The following is a 21,106-nucleotide window of genomic DNA, read 5'->3' as shown; positions in this document are numbered from 1 at the left end:
GCCCTAGAGCAAGACACATAACCTCACATTGCTTCAGGGACCGTAATCAATTACCCTGTAATAACTGCTAAGTATGTTACTTTGCATAAAGGCATCAACTAAGTCTTAATGAATTTGAAATAACGACCCAGCCCTTTCATTATAGAGCACTTTGAATGGAGAAATGCTGACAATGAATCTGAAACACCTGGTTTTAGACAGGTTTGGCTATAGCAGCCCGGCCGTGTATACTAGGCCTATTGACCCTGTGGAGCTCCTGACGGACAGGTCTGGTGGAAACAGGAGAGTTTATGTGCACATTTGATTCGGCCATAATTTGGGCAGCTGAGGTTTTATGTTTTTTGGATACAGTCTGGTATGCTGACATTAGCCTGGATACCGTGGCTCTTGATCCATCACAAAGACTTGATGTCTTGGTCACAAATGAGCCAGCAAGACTTGTACCAACAATTTGTCCTCTTTTGAACTCTGATATGTCACCCATTATGTGAAAGCCCATTGGGAAACTCCAACTCCCATTGTCATTGTGACACAGCACTCCACAGCATACAAGTGACCACTGCACACAACGAAATTGCATTTATGCCTCACCCGTGCAAGGGGGCAGCCCTCAGTGGCGCCCCATGGGGAGCAGTGCGGTGGGACGGTACCATGCTCAGGGTACCTCAGTCATGGAGGAGGATGGGGGAGAGCACTGGTTGATTACTCCCCCCACCAACCTGGCGGGTCGGGAGTCGAACCGGCAACCTCTGGGATGCAAGTCTGACGCCCTAACCGCTCACCCATGACTACCCAATGTTGTGAGCATTGCAGAATTTTGAGCAAAATTGTGCTCTTACCCTACTAATTGAACCTGCACGCTCTGGTCGTACTGGTGCAAGGTGCAATTAATGAAGATTGACCACCAAGCTGGTCCAATTTAGGCATTAAATCTCCTACACTAAAATGACAGTTGGTTCAATTTCATTGTCACCCTGTATACATGGGTTCACCGTGTTTATAAACACAATGTTGTGAGGAGGGGCAAGACACTGGCAGCCAACCACGTGAGCTATTTTTTTTGACCGACAGCGGTTTCCAACAACCAGAGGTCGAGTTGTGCGCAGCTAGTATCGCGCAGCGAGAAAACAAAAATTCAGAACCCATGTATAATGAATACCCTGATTTTGTTCATCATTGTTGATAAAAAGGAGGTTACAAATAAGCGATCAATTGGTTTGTTTTGGGCTAAAGTGTCATTGGGGCAGAGAGATGTATATCAAATCAGTTTTATATCAAATAAGTCATCCTTTTGCCATATCCTGTCAGACCCTCATTCAGTTTCAGACATGGTGAAAAGGCTGAAAAATTCTAGCACCTCATTGAGGTCTCATCTCAATAATAAAAGCAGCAAAACTGACATGAATGCATGAGGCGTGTGGAAATGTCACGAGTTCTAGTGTATTTCACTGCCCTCCTTTCAACAGCAGATGGAACCCTCCTTCATCATTTTGGAGTGCCTACGGTAGCTCTGTACCACCCAGTGCCTACAGTAGCAATACCACAAGCCAACACAGGGAGGCGCAACAGGAGCCATTTTGGAAATGATGGATGCATCCCAAGCATTCATCAAATGTAACTTTTGTGTTAATTGAAAAACATTACCTAAACACTCAGCTCAAATGCTGTATTTATTGAAAAAGAAACCACAGACATGTGAGGGAACTCAGCGTCATTAGACATGACAGGTGAGTTTCAAAATACTGAATACCCTCACAACTTCAAATTCATCAATCATCTGGTCAACAAATATTTTCACGCCAACGAAAACTAGCAAAACATTATGTAATGTGTAATTTTCTAATGGTTTTTGCTAAAGTCTGACTTTGAAACTGCTTAAAAAAAAAAAGAAAAAAAAAGAATATTGTGTTGGGACTTTTTCCAGTGCAGGGCTAATAGCTTTGTCGTTTTTGTAAGTAATTTATGCACACATAATTACATTCTTCATGCAGTTTTTGTTTTTAGGCATCTTTTGCTTTTAGTGACAGTTCATTTTTAATTACTCAAAGAAATGACACAAATGCGGTCAAAATGACACACACAAATGCCTTCTCTTTTACTTGGGGTATTCAGTATACAGCACAGCATTACTGAGAGGGGATGAGAATGTCTGCTTAAAAAAGAGAGAGAAGGGGGGGGGAGAGGGGGAAAATGAGAGTGGGGAAAAAAGAGAGAGTAGAAGAAGCAAAAGAGGGGGAAAGCAAATTGGGGAAAGGGGGGGGCAAAGGGGGTTGGGGGACTGCATGTGGTCAGGAAACATATGGAACGAATCTGCAGATTGGCTAGGACTGCTCCTGCCACATCTCGCATACCGACGTCTCTCCCCGACAAAAACCCACAACAGCGCCGACCGGGGCCATTTATTTATGTGGCTCCCACCCCACCAGGAAAACACCTGGGGACACGAAACAACACACACACACACACACACACACACACACACACACCTAAACAACACTAAAAGCAACACCACTGACAGATACTTCAAAGCCACACCTTCAGAAGAAGTGAGGCCATGGGTGGAGGGTTTTTACACAAAAGTAAACATGGGATCAACAGGCGCGGTGCCAAGATGCACAGGCACAGACAGGCCCATGAGTTATCCCCAGACTTGGGGTCCCCATTACATTGTATGTATTGGGGGGGGGTGGGGAGGGGGGTGTCCCTGTGTGATGAAGTGGTCCGCACACTTGGTATTAGCTCCAAAAATATAGACTTTATTTCATTTATACAAACGGCAACATTTCAATCCAACAGTGGAATCTTCCTCAGGCAAAAGGGGGGTGGGGGGTGGGAGGGGGGAGTCCTTCTCAGAATATTTTGTCCTGGGCCCAGTGAAAGCTGTCAGCAGCCCTGGGAACAGGCACATGCCCGTTCGCTATGTACTCGCTACACAGCTAATGAGGGCCTCAGCTGGTCCCTAAAGCAACAACCCCAGAGGAGGTGAATGAAGAACTTGAAGTTGCGTTTGTGACTGTTGTTTGGACTTAAGCTGTCAGCCTCCTAGTCCCTTTCATACTGTAGAAGTCGAAATATTTTTCTAGAAAAGCTGAGCGTGATTGATTGATTTTAGCAGGAATGTTGATGTCTCTAAAGCAAAGATTTTTTTTGCATGTGTGTACGTGTGTGTGCATGAGAGAGAGAGAGAGAGACACACAGACACAGACACAGACACAGACACAGACACAGACACAGACAGAGACACACACAGAGAGGCAGGTACTTTGTAAACTCATTAATAATTCTTACTTCACCGTTTGGGGGGATGGGCACAACTAAAAAGCAGATTTTAACAAACCACCCCTACATAAATAGTACACAGCTGAGCAGCAGCACAAAGCTCCAGACCTTTAAAGCGATACCTTACTATTTCCTGAAATAAACTCATTTTACACCTCCTCTTGATTTAAATTATTGAGTTGCATCTTTGTCCTGAATTTCCAACTGTTTACCTCCAAGCTAGCAATTATTAGCTATTATTATTAATTATTTCCAAGATCCTGGTCATTGTAATGGGGGCAGAGTTTGTTTGTTTGTTTGTTACATTTCAAAAAAACAAAAAATTATTCCTAATAACTTCCAAAAAGTTACGCAACATCAGCAGACAACTGGCAAACAGTGATACCTTTTGGGATAATATTTGGAGTAGGCCTACAGGTATGTTAAAATGTTTTTTTTAATGTAAACAAAGTCTGCCCCCATTAGAATAGCTCAGATCTCGGAAAGGGCTGAGTCGAAAAATGCAGCATCACCGGGTACTAACAAGTCAAGGGTAGCGTGAGCAATACAACAGCATATTGAAATTGGCAGAAGTTCCCTTTAATTATTTAACTCCAGGGGAGGTGTAAAATGAGCTGATTTCCAGAAAGGGTACTGTATCGCTTTAAATACAATATAAATCTCAGTGGAAAACAGATCCTCAGACCTTCAATGCAACTTCAGTCAACTTGAGTAGAAAACAGCTACAAGCCGCCCAGAGCAGAGCAGTCTGTGATTAACTTTAATGTACCTTCAGATGAGAATGAAACAGACTGTCGCAGACCTCCACTCCAGACCTCTGTGATTAACTTTTCCTGCACAGCACAACATTCACAGTACTCTCTCTCTCTCTCTCCAGTTTCAGTTTCCACACTACTTCTAAGAGATCTGCTGGCTTCCTTCCACAGTCTGGTTTGTAGCACAAGTGAAAAAAAGAAAAGAAATCTCCAAAGCAATCCATCATGACGGTTTATTAACTTTTCAATGTCTGCTCTTACTAGCACTGCAACCTACACATGTTAATTGTCACATATTCACACATATTTACAGTTTTTCAATATTTATTTCTGCTCTTGGCCCTGCAATTTGAACAGACACACACATCCGTATTCGTGACCCAATATGGTCATGGAAAGTTGTGCTTATGTGTACTATGGAAAGTTTGTGTGGAGCAGAAAATGTCAACTTGCACTCCGAGAAATTGGTCACGCGTGCATAAAACTGATCATGTACTGTAGACATAAGCTGAGACTGAGATCCAAAAAACAGATGCAAGTGTACGCAATTGTGGAAACACTATTTAGTTCTATGCTTTCCATTCTATCTGCATTTTATTATTTTCTAAACCTGATTATATAGTCCAGGGGTGGGGAACCTATGTCTCGAGGGCCGTTTGCGGCCCTTGAGGCCGTTTTATCCAGCCCCCGATATAATTTTAATTTTATGCAGCTTCACACGAAATATGACATATTTTGTTAAGGAATCTTAAAAAATAGATTTGCAATACGATTAAGCTATATTAAGGGGACCTAGAGAAAGTGGGGTCTGTTTTAAAAGGTGGCTGTCCTCAATATACTCCTAAAGTGTAGGGGAAATCCTGGTTTGTGTTCATAGTACAGCCCTCGGAGGACTTTTACAGCCCTCGGATGAATCTGAAGAGCCCCCTCGACTGAAAATGGTACCCCACCCCTGATATACACAAGGAAGACAAAGTAACCCAAAGAGCAGATGTATGTGGTCTAAGAAATGGCTTTGGCACTTAACCTTCTACATACTCCTCAAATCCCTTGTCTTTACGTTACCCTCCAGGTCAATTTTCACCCGGGCAAAGAACGCCCTCCTAAGAAGGGTGCAAACTCAAATATGAACTATAGATCTTTTTTGAAGCCCATAAGTAAACAATTTGGCATTAGTAAATGGTTGTTTAATCCCAAGTGAAGACATCCTGTTTTGCCTAAAACATGATAACATACATACCAGTAGAAAGCTTTAACAACTTGAAGGTATTATAGGGACAAAGGATCTGAAAAGTGCAAAATACCTGAGAATACGCCGAATATATAACAGTTAGACAGTTTTGTTGGTCCTGGACTCATTCACTCACTTGCTCCATGCAAATGTAGCCAACAAGAAGGTGAAGATTGATCTTATTTCTGTCAACTCTGAACTCATATTCCTTCTTGGGTTACTTAGGTTTACCATGTTTAATCATAACTGATTTACTATGTATAATCGTAACTGATTTATTATGTCACTGGACATTACTACAATATTCAAACACTAAATTGAGTTGCCCCATCCAGCTTCCAATCCTGGCCCCTGAGGTACTAAATACAGTAGCCCTTTTCTCACCACCATATCCAGAGTCACGCCGCACTGTGCCGGGGCTTACTGTAGTTGGGCCAGCAGCCCCGACCCACAGCCCCGTGCCATGAGACTTGATTTGTTTTCACCGGCGACCTGCTGGTCCCTCCAGGGTTATGCCTCGTTTGCGAAACGTCACTCCGACACAACTCACATAATAAGACATGACGCGCGAGTTGTTCTCCGTCTCATGCAGCCGCAGCCGCAGCCCCTCTCATACTCAGAGTATCCTACTACAAGTAGAAACTGATGATGTGTGTTGCGGTGGACAAACAAAAACACACATATGTGTTGATATTCTCAGTGAAGAATCATTTGTTTATTGACTGTGATTAACTATTGGCAAGTAGGCTATGATTTAGCAGGTTGCCGGGTTATGTAAAATGCAATTTTACTATCATAATGCTTAGAATTTAATGTTGGTGGTAAGTATTTGTTAAAAAGGTAACATTTGTGAATAGACGGCATGAATTCTGGAAATTAACTCCTGAAAATATAAGTCTTTCTGATGATGATGATGATAATGATGTTGTTGTATGCGCACAGTTTAGACCATTTTCTCCCTGATCTGCCATGGCGTTAGCTGGATCCTAGTTTCGCCATCTGGGCAGATTGAATTTTATTACTAATTTATTTGTACAGACCAAAAGCCGACCCTGCGTCTTCGCTTTTTTCTCCGCACATTTTCGATTTGATTGGACCAGGAATCCTAGCCCTTAGCCCCAAAACCTGGGCCACCAGCCCCCTTTTGCACCTAGCCCCTGTAGGTGGGAAAACAGTTAGCACCACGAGAGTGCGGCGCGGACCAGGAGTGAGAATGAGAGTAATGTGTGCATTGGCTGCAAAACCAAAGAGCCAGGCCAGCCAGTCAGACAACTTTAGTAGTGGTCATACCATCACGCTGTCCCTTAGGGCATTGTCTCCCAACCAGGGGTCCGTGTACCACAAGGGGTACGCGAGCACACTGCAGGGGGTACTTGGAAAGATGTAATTTTAACAGCTGTATGGAGCTTAGTTACATTGGGATGGAGAAAGCGATATAGAACTTGACTTGGGGGGTACTCATAGCACAACGAAAAGGCTTGGGGGTACACAAGACAAAAAAGGTTGGGAAACACTGCCTTAGGAAACCAGATTTTCAATTGGAAAATATGGCGTGATATAGCTGCCTTTTCCCCCCCAAAAAGGTGCAGACACGACACTTCCTGCACTCACCACCTTCTACAGGGGTGCCATTGAGAGCATCCTGACCAGCCGCCTGAGCCTGCCTCTCTGTCTGGCATGGCAGCTGTCTGGCTGCAAACAAGAAGGTACTACAGAGGGTGGTGAGGTTGGCAGACAAGATCATTAGATCACCCCTACCAGCCATCCAGGACCTGTGCACTTCACACTGTTCCAAGAGGGCAATAAACATCATCAAAGACACAACCCATCCAGCACACGGACTGCTCTCCCACTACCATCAGCGCTGCCGCAACCTGCGGTGCCGCACAAACAGACTGAGCAACAGCTTCTTTCCACAAGCCATCAGATTCATCAACACACTAAAGAAAACCACATGAACATTCCAAGGTCACTGGTGGACATTCCATGAACATTTCTTATACCATACCACTTGGCACTTTACTCTTGCACCTTGAATACAGCATCTACACATTTCACTTTACTAGTATGACCACTGATTGTACTTCTGCTGCTGCTGTGTGTGTGTGTGTGTGTGTGTGTGTGTGTGTGTGTGTGTGTGTGTGTGTGTGTGTGTGTGTGTGTGTGTGTGTGTGTGTGTGTGTGGGGGGCTCTAAAAAAACACAGGCCAACCCGCCAAATGCGGGTGAAATTTCATTTTGGCTAGTAGAGAAAATGATCTACGCACCAATTTCGCTGGTAGCGCCCGACTGGAATACATTATGAACGCCTAAACCGCTGCTTCTATAATGAACCCAATGACGCAAGGTTTCCTACATTACCCATGGACGCCTCTGTCATGATGTAGGCTACACGCTACAGCCATTGGTTAGTCATTTAATCACAGTAGCCTTTCGCCTATTGGCTGCCTGCTTCACAGCGCGCACCAAAGCCACTGCTTGTTTGAAGAGCAGATTTTGTAAGCATCTCGCGGCTCGCGCTGAAGCCAGTTCCAATAATATGACTAGCGCGGGTTACCTCTGTTTAGTAGGTTTTGTACGGGTGCAAAAGAATGTTGTGGTGGTTACGGCAAGGTTCTGTGTCGGTGAATGCTAGTAGGCTAATAATAACAGTAACAGAGACGTTAAAATGGTGTGGTGGAGGAGCGAATAAGACAAGGACAGATGTGGAGAGCTGTGCCTGTCAGTTTGAGCTTAGCTGTTAGTAAGAAGTCGTCTGACATTTTCTTAGTCCTCCTGGCCCAATTGCATGTAGTTGCTGATTCGGAAAGCCCACGCCATTGGAAAAGGCAGACCTTGCATGGACGTGCGAGTAGTCTACGTGAAAAAAACTCTAACAAAAAAACTACCGACGCTATGGAGGTAACAAAGAAAGCGAACATTTCCGTGAAATGGCGTAATCACTTGTCATTTTGTTGCGAGTGGTATGAGCTGTGCTCCTGGAGGAAATAAAGGTGTCTAGAAGCAGGCTACTACTGTAAGACATCATACACTTTATTGCACAACGTGTGTGCGGCGCGCCTGTGTGTTCGTGTTCTCTCCTTTCCTCTCTTCTCCTCCGCTCCCCTCTCTTCTGTGCATGCCATGGTCCATGGTATTTGGCTGTGTAGGGTTATGTGATGTTTGAGTGAGGGTGTGTGGAGATGTGAGGGTTTGTGGTGATGGCTGTATGTGTTTGGTTAGTGCTATGTTAAAAGGTCTGGCATATGTGATGTGATTCACTGTTTTCAGTGGAAATTAAAGAAAAACTAATGAAATGGATTGAGTAATAAAAATTAAACAGAAGTAAAAAAATATTTTTGTAAAGTTTATGTAGGCCTAGTATGTATAGCCTATTCTTTATGTGTGTTGTGGAAATAGTTGAATAAAATAATTTAAAAAACGCATAGTTTATTTTGGCGAGATAAAAGAAATGGCTAGTTGAACTTCTGTTTGGCTGGTAAGAAAAAATATCTACCAGCCAAATTGGCTGGTGGTGGAAAAAGTTAATTTAGATCCCTGTGTGTGTGTGTGTGTGTGTGTGTGTGTGTGTGTGTGTGTGTGTGTGTGTGTGTGTGTGTGTGTGTGTGTGTGTGTGTGTGTGTGTGTGTGTGTGTGTGTGTGTGTGTGTTTAGTTTTCAGGTGGAAAATGATGTTAAGAAGTTACTAAAGACAAATGTCAAGAAGAGTCAAATTTGACTCTGTATCAATTTTGACTCTGTCTGTGTATCTGCTGAGAATTGATGCATGGTGTATTACTATAAACCAATTATTTTCAGTTGCACTGACACAAGGCCTTCAGGTAATGATAAGCAAGGGCAACTTTATGAGCAATGTTGCCGGGCAACATCATGGTTGTCTACTCATTTTTGATGGAATGATTGAAAAACAAGTTGTCTGCAACTAATCCAAGGCTGTGTCTCAAATGCCGCACTTGTGCACTTCGGGCACTGTTTTTCAGTGCCTAGGGCGCTCTCGCTGAAAATTTCAGTTGAGCCAGTGAAAGTGCCAGGATGATCCCCTAACAATGGCGGAAAAATGCAGTGCTTGATTGATGGACACTGCATGCACTAAACGGCGGCCATGTTGACAATGACATGGAGGAAATGTGGCATTCAGTTCAGTAGAAGAGTTTGGTCAACAGTCTCCTAATTCTGTAAGTAATGTTGATGGGACACCAACCTTTTCATGCCAACCAAAATATTGTATGTGTGATTGTTGTCCTTTGAGGTGAAGGACATGGAAATACAAGCACCAGACGCTGTGCATTGTAAACAGTAGCCAACTTATATTTTGGTGAGCTAATGCCATGCTCAGCCGTCACTTCCAGCGAGGGCACAGTGCATAGTGCTCAAAATTTTCCACGACACTATGCACTAAACAAAAGTGCGTCATTTGAGACATAGCCCAAGTTCTCCTTTCAAAATATAATATGATAAACAGTCTAAACAACATCTTATAGTGTAGTTGCCCAGACAGATTGCTCAAAAAGTTGCTCCTGTGTATCATCACCTAGAGTGCATAAGACTGACTGACATACTGACAGATTACACACATGATGTCTGCTGACTGGACATTAATTTCAAAACCTGCTCAGTTGAAAATAAACTGCTGCAGCTCTAGACGAAGAAATCCAAAAAGAAAAAGGTAACCAGTCTCGGGTTCTTTGCACAGCTGCCAATCGAAGCTTGGATGGCACTCAAGTATGCAATGACATTCAATAGATCAAGGTGAGCAAAACAGTGGAAGATGGAGAGAGAGAGAGAGAGAGAGAGAGAGAGAGAGAGAGAGAGAGAGAGAGAGAGAGAGAGAGAGAGGGGGGGGGGGGGGGGGGGGAGAGGCATACAGGCAGACAGAGACAGAGAAATCAATCAATCTGTATACCAACAGCTTTAAAATGTATAGATCATATCCATAATCCAGTTACTGACATGCATTTCTGTTTTAAGCTTACTATAGTTGTAAGAGTGTTGTCTACTAGGCAAACCACAATTTACCAAATGAAAAAAAATGCACATAATGCCAGAAGACTGGGCTTAGGTCAATAAACACATGGACATGCACTCAGCTGCTTCCAGCCCGTCCAAGAGCAGAAAAGCAGATCTATTTCATCCCTAAACAGACACTGTGAATCAGCGGAGAGAGAGAGAGAGAGAGAGAGAGAGAGAGAGAGAGAGAGAGAGAGAGAGAGAGAGAGAGAGAGAGAGAGAGAGAGAGACAGACAGAGAAAGTGAGAGTGAGAGTGAAAGAGAGAGAGGGGATGGAGAAGGGCCATCACAGCAGTCTTTCAATCTCCGGAGAGCAAATTATTCAAGCTGCCCCAGAGGGGAGACTGGGGAGGCTGAGAGGGATCACCTACTGTTTCTGGGTCTGGTTTCCATCTAAGGGACGACAGGCACTGAAAAACACCACAGTATCCCCGAAATCCCGTGACCCGACGCTAATCATAACATATACCTATGGACAATGCACAGCTCTCTTGTAGGATAATAATTGATTAAGACGCAAAATGAGATGGCATGTAGCAACTTGAAAAAGTGTGAATGGGAACTCAGTCACAAAACAAAATCTTTTCTGTGTGCATTTTAATTTAAAAATCTGCCGACTATGTACATCTCGGCTGATAACAAAAGAGTAGACATAAACTTTGACCACCCTTGACACAAACGCTGTAGGATTGTTTTCCTTTGCAGCAAGCGATGAACTGACAATGTCTGAGAAATAAAACCGAGGCTCCTCCATCAGACTGCTCTTTTTACTCTCCTCTGGACGGCTGACTGTTATACCACCTGTCCCACTGACCAGCTGAGAATCACATCTGCTTACCACAAACGCACAGCATATCTGCTGAAGCAGGGAAAATATTTGAAAACATTGTTAAATTTCCCATATCTGCCTCATTGGCCATGTCGTATTTGTGCACGTGATTTAAGGGCTACAGAAACATTCGACGGGTTTTCCCGGTAGAAGGCAGAAAAATTGCTGACGGTAAAAGAATTTAGAAAATGTGGCCCAGTCTCAAACTGAACGTGAGACTCCACACAACTTTTCCACCCCATAGTTTTGTACAGATTTGTAAGTCCTTAGCTAGAAGCCCAGAGCGTTTGGTAGGTATTATTATAGGATCTAGGCATTATAAGTAAAACCCAAATGATGAGATTATGGGTAGGATAGAGCCTTATGGTGAGGAAGTGAGAGCGCACACACACTGCGGTGCATTCGTATTACATTAGTGGTCAACATTAATATGGAATATGGTTATGAGATTGCGGTTTGGATGGAGCATCTACTTACAAGCACACAAGTCATACAAGGTTTCGCGCTCTATGAGGTAACACGAGGGGAGCGGATAAAGTAAACAGTACAAATAACTGAAATAACAATAATAAATAAAAATGTACAGTATATATAAAAAATATAAAACAACTTTGAAATGACTATAAAATAAATTATTATAATAATAACTATGAAATAAATATAAATAACAGGATAACAAATATAAATAAAAAATAACAAATAACATGATTAACAGCAGGAATCCAATAAGACAGACAGCCTACCAAATGAAAAACTCATCAACACAAACCACAAAAGCACAGACCCTTGACCCAAAAACACAGACCCTTGAAGAGACAGTTTTCCACAATGGATGGATGGCCTACAGTAAGTGAACCCCCAAGAGAACTCCAATTGTCTTCAGTTCAACCACAGCTGCACCAAGTAGGCTTCAAGCAGAGATACATCAATATTTATTGCACACGTGAATAAAGGAAGTCTTCAACTGTGTGTGGAATAAATTTTCTTGTTTTCTCCTCAAAGTTAATTGTGGTGTAGGACATAACAGTCTGTTCCTTTTCAGCAGAATCAAACACTGATCCAAGATTCTGAGCTGAACTGGAAGAGGCTGAAAGGACTTATCTTTGACGTCTGGAATCTAAGTTTAGCTACCTATGCTAACTATCTTGGTCCCCCTTTTCCAGTCATAGAATGGGAGATGTCAATCTATGTTGCGGGTGTATATCACAGCCTCCATGACGATACAATACGGTATCGATTTCTTAAAGCAGGGATACGATTACTTTCTAAACTTAAGAATTCCCCACGATACGATACGATACGATTCGATTTGATTTTTTCCAATCACTTTTCCACTTCTATTATGTTATGGAGCTAGGGCATTGGACAGGGGCCAGCGATTAGATTATTTATGCCCTAAATTAAAAATGCTCCATGATACGATGCAATTCGAATAAATCGCCAGCCGATACGTCGATGCATTGATACATTTCGATTATGATTTTCACCCCTAATCTATGTGAGCCAATTTTCTGGCCAAGGTGGGCATAGTGACCGGCATCTCATTTGTCAAAAACTAGCCTCATTGTCATGTACTTTCAGTATACAGTTCATTTTCACCCTGAACCAAAAATGTTATTCTGCTCAGGCCAGATTAGTTTGCCCTTACTATAGTCAAAGATGCTGAAATCCGATTGATCAAAACATTCAAACCAGTGTTTCCCATACATTGAGGAAACTATAGCGGCCCGCCATAGTTTAAATTTGGCTGCCATAGTTTCCGAAAATGTAAAAAAAAAAAAAAAAAAATTTTTACTTTTTTTTTATTTTTTTATTTTTTTTTACGATTTCCGTTTTTGTTAATGAATTACGATTTCCTTCGCCCATTGGATGCTTCTTCTTATGCACATTGGGCTAGTCCAATGAAACACTTCGGTTCTCTAAGGCCCGCCCCTCCCTATAGACCCCCACTTGACAAAACTAATCATCACCTCAATAGTAGTTGACGACCACCTGGCTTAAAACTCTGGTGGACGATAGGACGCAAAATTGAGAAAGAAGAGTGGCTACATGACAAGCGCAAAAGATAACGCATACCCTAAATTGGACGCGGCAAATGTGCTAAAATCACTGACAAGTTGTTTAAAACTAAAAACATAAGGTCGTGCTAATGTGGTTCGGCCCGTCGGAGGTGGGGATTGAGGAACCACTGCTGGACGGCTCGATAGGTTGGGACACTGGGGCCGCGAGCGGACAGGTGGTGCTGGATAATGAAGAGGAGGAGGAGGTGGTGTAGGTGTAGGAGAGGGTTCGAGCAGGGGAAGGAAAGATGAGGAGACGGGAGACGAGACGTGACTCAGGATATTGAGGGTTAGTCTTCACCCCAGCACACCCTCTAGCTAATGCAGTGTAGCCAAGTTTGGTTACCTCTATTACCCATAGGCCTACCGTCTGGTGATAAACTATGCACTGCTTGTTTCGTTTCTCTTGCCTGGGACCAAGTTGTCATCCTGACTTCATCAAATCACTCGCAAACATGTACTCATTTTGATGCCTTTCCCTGCCCTTCTCTTGTAATGGTGTATTGCCAGCATAGAAATCTTTCATTTTGTCTTGTCACAAGGCCGTGATGTGTTGCTGTGTAGTTATGCGTCGTGCCCTGTCCTCTAGATCTAGCTGGCTTCGGCGTTTTTCCGCATGAAACTTAAGTTGTCGTCCCTCTTCACTCGCTCAAATCAGTAACAAATATTTAGATTTATTTTCATGAACTTCTTGTAGCCATTTCTTTTAATGTGTCGGCTGTCACACGGACGACATGTGTACTGTGTCTTGTAATAGCATGTTAATTACGTCGCAATGGCGCATCCCCGCCCTTCCCCAAACCTTACAATATCTTTTTTTTTTTTTTTTTTTTTTTTACTATTCTGCTTGTCGCCGTGTTGTGCAACTACGATTTTATACAAAATGCATTTTTGTATTTTTTCCCCTAATGTCATCATGATCAAGACATCTGAGTATTATCTGCCTCTTAGATGGATAAGTAAGACGCCGACCAGCCGTTCCCATTGTTAGGGAATCGCTACACGCGCTCACATGACCTGTGTTGTGAACACTTTAGCTATTTGTGTTGTGTTGTTGGCATTGCAGTGTGTAAGCTATGTTGGAAGTCTAAGCGATACGACTTGGTTTTGCTGTGGTGAAAAAATGGCGAGTTTCCGAAAACCCCCACTTGTCAGACGTTGACAATTCCGAGCCTCTTTTGAATGAGTCTCAAGCGGCATTACAGTCAATGCCTAGATAAACAACTTTTGGTTTTGGGGCGCGTTGGTAAAGGGGGGCGTGTTGTTAACATGCCATTTAGTAAGCAGGCTCACTGACTGTATGAACTGGAGCAATTTGACATTCAACCAAGGCAATTATTATTTTTACGAGATTTTATTATCATTATTAGATTTGGTGTATTATATTGCTTATATATTGCTTTGAAAGCCCACTGGGACCCTTTTTGTCTTGTGCGTTAACAATTTCACAGTGCTCTTAAATTTCTTACCTTTGCTCCTATTTTGTTTTATTATTTTTTTCATTACATAGACCCCTGCATGAGGGACGAAATGAAACTGTGTTTGTAAACACAAATGATTCACTGTACTGCATTTTTATTTTTTTATGTACTACTATTATACATGTCATGGGTAAAATCTTGTGTAGCCTTATTTCTCAAAATATAAATGGGCTGTGAAATGTAGGCCTATAGTTTCTCCATGCGCCAATGTCATACTGTACTACTCATTGTTTTGCCGTTTTGGCATTTACGCTCTGCGTAAATACATCCCCCCCCCCCCCCTAAAGGCGCCGCGTGAAAAGACCCCCCCCCCCCCCCCCCCGGGAAAAAAAATCCTGGCTGCCCCCATAGTTTCCAAAATTTCTGTGGGAAACACTGAAAACCTACAAGGGAAGTATTGCAGGGAAGACTAAAACCAGTTGTACCGTAGCTTCATGAAGTGAATAAAACAAATAATTTGGTCAAGTTTATGAGACAGCAAAGTGGATTCAGAAGTTTATGCTACTAACTAAGCATTGGGGCCAAAATCCTTTGTTTTAAAGTGTAGCCTAAAGAAAATGGCATCAAACAGAAGACTTCAATCATATTTAATTGAAAGGTGCCCCTACCCTAGCTCTAACGGTAGGGCACAGGGCTGCTACGCCGGTGACCCAGGTTTGATTCCGGCCTGGGTCCTTTGCCGAACCTTCCCCATCTCTCTCTCTCCCGCACGTTTCCTGTCAAAATTGCTCAACATCCTGTCATGAATAAACTAATAAAAAAAGACCAGAATAATATATTTATAATATATATAATATAATAATATATATAATATAATAATATATATATTTTTCCAAAAAAAAGGTGGATAAGTATTCACCTGTCCTCTGAGGTGAATAAACTGCATTTCTCAAATTTGAGAGGTGGCTGAACTCCATTTACTTAGTTTTTACCAGCCACAACATCCTTATGACCAACAACCCCAAATGGAACAGGTCCCATCATGTCATTCAAATGCCCTTCACCCCAGGCTATACGTCGTGAGTGACCTATTCAAAGGACATGACCTGACCTGTGACCTTCCCGACGTGTCTGAGCTGTGGTATTTTCTATGGTATGCCAAAAAAAGGGTCCAGTTGGGAGATGACTATCAGTCAGACTCTCTCCTGGGCTCCCAGCTTTATATTATGGATGCCTTCATCCAATTTCATGGTCATCACACCCAGCGAACAAAAAGCATCCCTTGCGCACACATCATTATCTACTCAAAGTAGTCTTTGATGAACAGTAGTGTTTTTCATTGCCATATTAGAAATGTTACAATACTCTGCTGTCCCTCAGAAGTAATGCTCAAGTGGGTTCTGGGAAGAGGTTACTCGTGTTACCAGAGCACATGACCGAACAGCGAACAGGGGAGGGAGGAGGGACAGGGAGAACAGATTTCATGTCACGACCAAACATTAGTGATTGGGTAAAATCAGAGGCACATTTCAAATTTCAACAGAGTTCACCCCTTGCACTTATAATACATTCTCAATCAAGCAGTTCCACACCCTCTCTACACAAATAGTATTGTAGGCAGGTAAGAACAGGCTACAACCGAATTTCAGCCTTTTCCTAATATTGCCTTTGTGGCGTTCCAAGTTCTGAAGGAACAGGTCACTACTGTCAATCATGATAGCCCTGCCAACCAGGCTCCTAATAACTTTCGAAACTTACACTTGGTTATACTATGTACTATGGCGTTTAAAACACTAGTCACAACATATGATTGTCGGGGATAATACCAAAATTCACAAACTAAAAATCTATCTTTGAACTAGGTTGTAAGTAGGTCTGTATTTATTTTAAGTGTGAAATTGTTTGGTGGTTACCATTAGAGTCTGTGGGAATTTCAAACTTTCTGTACCTGAAAGTCTGCTTCTGTAGCTAACACCCCGCCATGACTTGGAAGAAAAAAACTAGCTTCATGGCTTCGACCAGAAGGTTATCCCTTAGTTTAAAAAACATGCTCAGTGTTTTTTTTAGGGAAACATCTGGTTGGCTTTTTATCTTTGAAAAATTCTCTGGTCAGGTGTTTTCTACTATCAAAACCACCAATCTGAACAGAACTTATTTTTCTGTTAAACAATAGAAAGGGTTCTCTGGCCCAAAAGAAACTATAAGATGGGTATGGCTGAGAATATATTGTGAATACAATGCAAATCAATTACCTACAGTATCTGTCAGATCCCAAATGGACAATTGAATTAAACAAGGACAGGCCTAAACAATTAGTCACAATGGGTTAGAGGTATTTCCAGAGAGCCAATGAAAATCTGAGTCAGCCTTGCTTCTCAAGTAGACTGTATTGTAAATGCTCTTTTGCATACCTACCAGTACTATGATTCACTTATAAAAACAATGAGTAAACCACAAACCTAAGTCAGGATTGCTCTTTGTGTTGTGTGGGGTAGGAGAACAAGATCTAATGGGGGTTGCCTTTCAGATGCAGTTTGCAATCCCTCTTTCCATGCAGCAATTAAATCATTCAAGAAGCTCTACAAAGTATGGAGGAGAGTCTACACGGACATGTCCAATAATATGGCTTTTGTACAGTTTTTCCAGGAGATCTAATTTTTAAGAAGCCTTCTAAGATAAATTGGCATGATGCCAATAAAGCATGGCAAACGTTCATCTTTCGTGATCATGACCTTATTCGATGTGATACAATTATGGATCATGTGTGTTGTGATAGAGAAACAAGTCAAGGTCTTCCAAACACACCAATCCTTAAAACGATTTTTTATTTTTCATTTAAAACTATCAAGTTCACAACTGACATCCCAGACTGTTTAATTCACCAGATTAAACTACATAGAGCATTTACCTCCCAGAAGTATTCTGGTAGACAAAAGTGAGTTCACATCTGTTTCAAAATATTTCACACAGGGACAGAACGGAAGTCTGTTTTTATCTTTTGGTGTCTTCACATATTTCTCAAATCAAACATGAAAAACTGCCAGCTTCAGCTTCGGTTAAAAATTTCCAAAAGTCTAACCTTGGCCAAGGTCATCTCTTTTCAAAGTGCTGGCAGATGTGCAGTGTATTGAGAAGGGAAAGCTAATTCAGAATTCAGCTGTTCTACTTGACTCCAGACAAAAACAAGCCGGGAGCATACCACCCCTGTCCTGGCTGGCCTGTCTGTGCTGGCTACTACCTGCACACTTCAGAAGAGATTTAGCGTACCATCTGAACTGCGCCTAGCTGGCTACCTGCATTCTTCAAGAGAGAGATTTAAAGGCCCCCTGTTGGTATTAAAGGCCCTTAATGGGTTGGCGCCCTTATGCGTCACTCACACCTTGTCGTTTTATGTCCCTTCTCAAGCTCTTATGGTAGGTCTGTCTGCTAGGGATTTACTGACAGTTCCCAGAGTCCCACCCAAGAGGAATGGAGCGGTGGCTTTTGCGGACAATGTGCCGAAACTGTTAAAACACACTTCCACAACACATCAGAGAGACAGTCTCAGTGGGTATCTTCTTTTTTTTCCTTTTTTCTGTTTTTCTTGGCTTTATTGGACCTGACAGTTTGAGAGAAGACAGGACAATAATGGGAAAGAGAGAGAGCCAGGGGAGGATCAGGAAACGCCTTCGGGCCTGAATCGAACCCGGGTCTCTGAGGTAGCGATCAGTGCCCTAGCCGTTTGAGCGACGGCCGGACCGTTGGGTACCCTCAAGCCAAGGGATACATTGTCAAGCCAAGTTGAAATCTGTACAGGTCCTAGCTTCACAATGGGGGACCACAGAGGACGATGATGATGATGAGGTAGCGATCAGTGCCCTAGCCGTTTGAGCGACGGCCTGGGTCGGTGGGTACCCTCAAGCCAAGGGGTAAATTGGCAAGCCAAGGGGTAGATCAGTTGAAATTCTGCACAGGTCCAAGCTTCACAGGGGTGGGGGTGGGGGGGGGCACAGAGGACGATGATGATGATTAAAGTGGGGGGGATGAAAATTAGGGGACCCCCTCAATTTCAACATAGCAGCGTCCATGTTTTTCAAGCACACCTTACTGTTACACTCATTTTCACCCCGGCATTTAATTGCAGCTGGTTCTCATTATAGACACACACACACACACACACACACACACACACACACACACACACACACACACACACACACACACACACACACACACACACACACACACGTGAGTAAAGCCCCCTACTGCCCCCAAAGTGTCCCTTTGGGAGGTCTGGGAAAACAACCGGGGCAATTTACCCAGGTCCGTCATAACCAGGTAAGCAAACTAGGCAACTGCCTAACCTCAGCTGGAAAGGGGAACTCTGGTAATGACTGACTTTGACCGACTCACTTTTGTGAGTGTATGGCAGCAACTCCCTAAAAATCAGTGACCGAAGAAGTGCAATGAAACTGCTAATGAAATACAATGTACAGTATCTGTTGAGGTGGGTCCTGTCCATTAGTTTGAAGAGAAGAATGTGTGTGTGTGTGTGTGTGTGTGTGTGTGTGTGTGTGTGTGTGTGTGTGTGTGTGTGTGTGTGTGTGTGTGTGTGTGTGTGTGTGTGTGTGGTGTTCAAATGACTTTGACCTTGAATACAGCCTATCCTGTGGGACATACTGCCAAAAATACAACGTTGAAAGACCACACTTGTTGTTCCTTTTAGTACAGATTTACTGGAACATGTAAAGCACGAGCGTGTGGTCCTTGTACATTTGTTTGTTTTTAGGACTCACACACAAAGAGGTATACTTATGCTTGAGTGAGCCTGTTGTTTACACGGTACTGCCAAAAGAACATCAGAATTTTCTCATTCTCTACGGACATCTCAATCATCCCTGTTCAAATTTTCCATGTGGTTTCCTTTATCTTCTGTTTTAAATTGTATCTTTTCCTCTTGTATATTTCAACAACAAAGGGTATTGTTGTGTTCATTTAAAATTATTAGGAACTATATAGAAATGATCAACAAAATATCGTCTAGTTTATTACTGTAGTTCTGGAAACGCAAGTCTCTGGATTCAAAGTTGACATTTCAGAATGAAAGTGTTTTAGTGTTCACTTCCTGTGAGATTCCATCCTTTGAGCTTTTCTTTCATCCTTTGCACAGGCTGATGGAGTGCCGACTTTTTTCTTTTTCTTTTCTTTTTTCAGGCATGCTGCAGCATGTGATTAAACGAAAGCTGCAAGTGGATGCGAGTGAGTCTGAGTGGCTGCCACTGCCCATGCGTCCAGAACTCGTAGTGAAACTGCGGGTTACATAATCACCATCGAGGGCAAGCCACAGACACCACAAGGGCAGTCTGTATAAATATATTAAAGACAAGTTTCAGCTTTTAGAGTGCATTTTGGCAAAGCGTCTTGCTGCTTGACATCAATCCAGGCAGAGCTCAGACAGCATGATGTATGTGCATCAGTTATACCATCAGTAGTTCTTAACCATTTTTCTTAAAGCCCCCCTTACCTGTGCCCGAGACAAGCAACGATCCCCCCCCACTTCTACAAGTATATGCGCACTAAAAATGGATGTGATTAATTATAATGACTCTTCAAAATATGAATTAATACAAGACATATTTTCAATTGTTCACAAGCAGAACTTTAGTCACAACCTCAACGCAGCCACAATTCTGCAGACCCACTACAATCTCTGGCACCGCCCCAGGTGGCCCCACACTCCAGGTTAAGAACCACTGAGGTATACCATTACAGTAGACCCCAATACCAGACCGTACTCAAACAAACCTTTTGAAACCATTCCTCTGTTAACTATTGCTTGTCTTTTGCTTTTGAATCCAAAATAAAACTGGTTTCCTTTTCCCAAAATCTCCATACCATATGGAAATGTAATATCTTTAGACCAATATACATATAGAGCTCTGTTACTACCAGATAAAGAGATGCTTCATATCTAACCTTAAAAAGGTACACTGTGCAGGAAATGGTCAAAAAAGGTACTGCAACTATGCTGCTAATTGAAACTGGGGTGCCCATTGCCAAATTTGATATTTTCATGAAAGTTTTACTAAGTAATAAGCAAATATTTTCTAGTATGGTCCAAGTACAGTAATTTTTGCAGCTAACAATGGCTATTTCCGGAAATTAATAATTGGGAACCATGGAGAAAGATCTCCCTTTTCATGTATGACAAGTGCAATGTTTGCAGTCATAATGAATACTTAGAATTTGATGGTGGTGGCAAGTATTCATGAAAAAGGTAACATTAGTGAATGGGTAGCATGAATTCTGGAAATAAACAACAAAAAATCTTACACAGTGTACCTTTAACTCTTCACGCTTAACTTCTTCTGTCAGTGGCTGCGCAGACCCCTGACAGAGCAAGAGTCGCTATGTGATGCCTCTATAGCACACTCATATACTGCTGTGCCTACAGCTGGTCTACAGCTTCTGAACGCATGCAGCCACGCAACAAATACCACCCTGACAGGGCAATGTACTATAGAAAATTAACATTTTCCTGTAAAAA

At 42.5% G+C, this 21,106-nt stretch overlaps 1 protein-coding gene across 2 annotated transcripts in view; it reads right to left on the bottom strand.

Moving 5' to 3' along the window:
- The window catches only part of cenpp (centromere protein P), an 86,737-nt gene that overhangs the window by 37,710 nt on the left and 27,921 nt on the right, over window positions 1-21,106 (bottom strand). The gene's annotated exons all lie outside the window — the stretch shown is intronic.

Source organism: Engraulis encrasicolus, chromosome 14, assembly GCF_034702125.1.
Source record: "Engraulis encrasicolus isolate BLACKSEA-1 chromosome 14, IST_EnEncr_1.0, whole genome shotgun sequence".
Lineage (NCBI taxonomy): Eukaryota > Metazoa > Chordata > Actinopteri > Clupeiformes > Engraulidae > Engraulis > Engraulis encrasicolus.
Note: the sequence above shows the minus strand (reverse complement) of the source record. Positions and strands in the feature narration are given on the sequence as shown.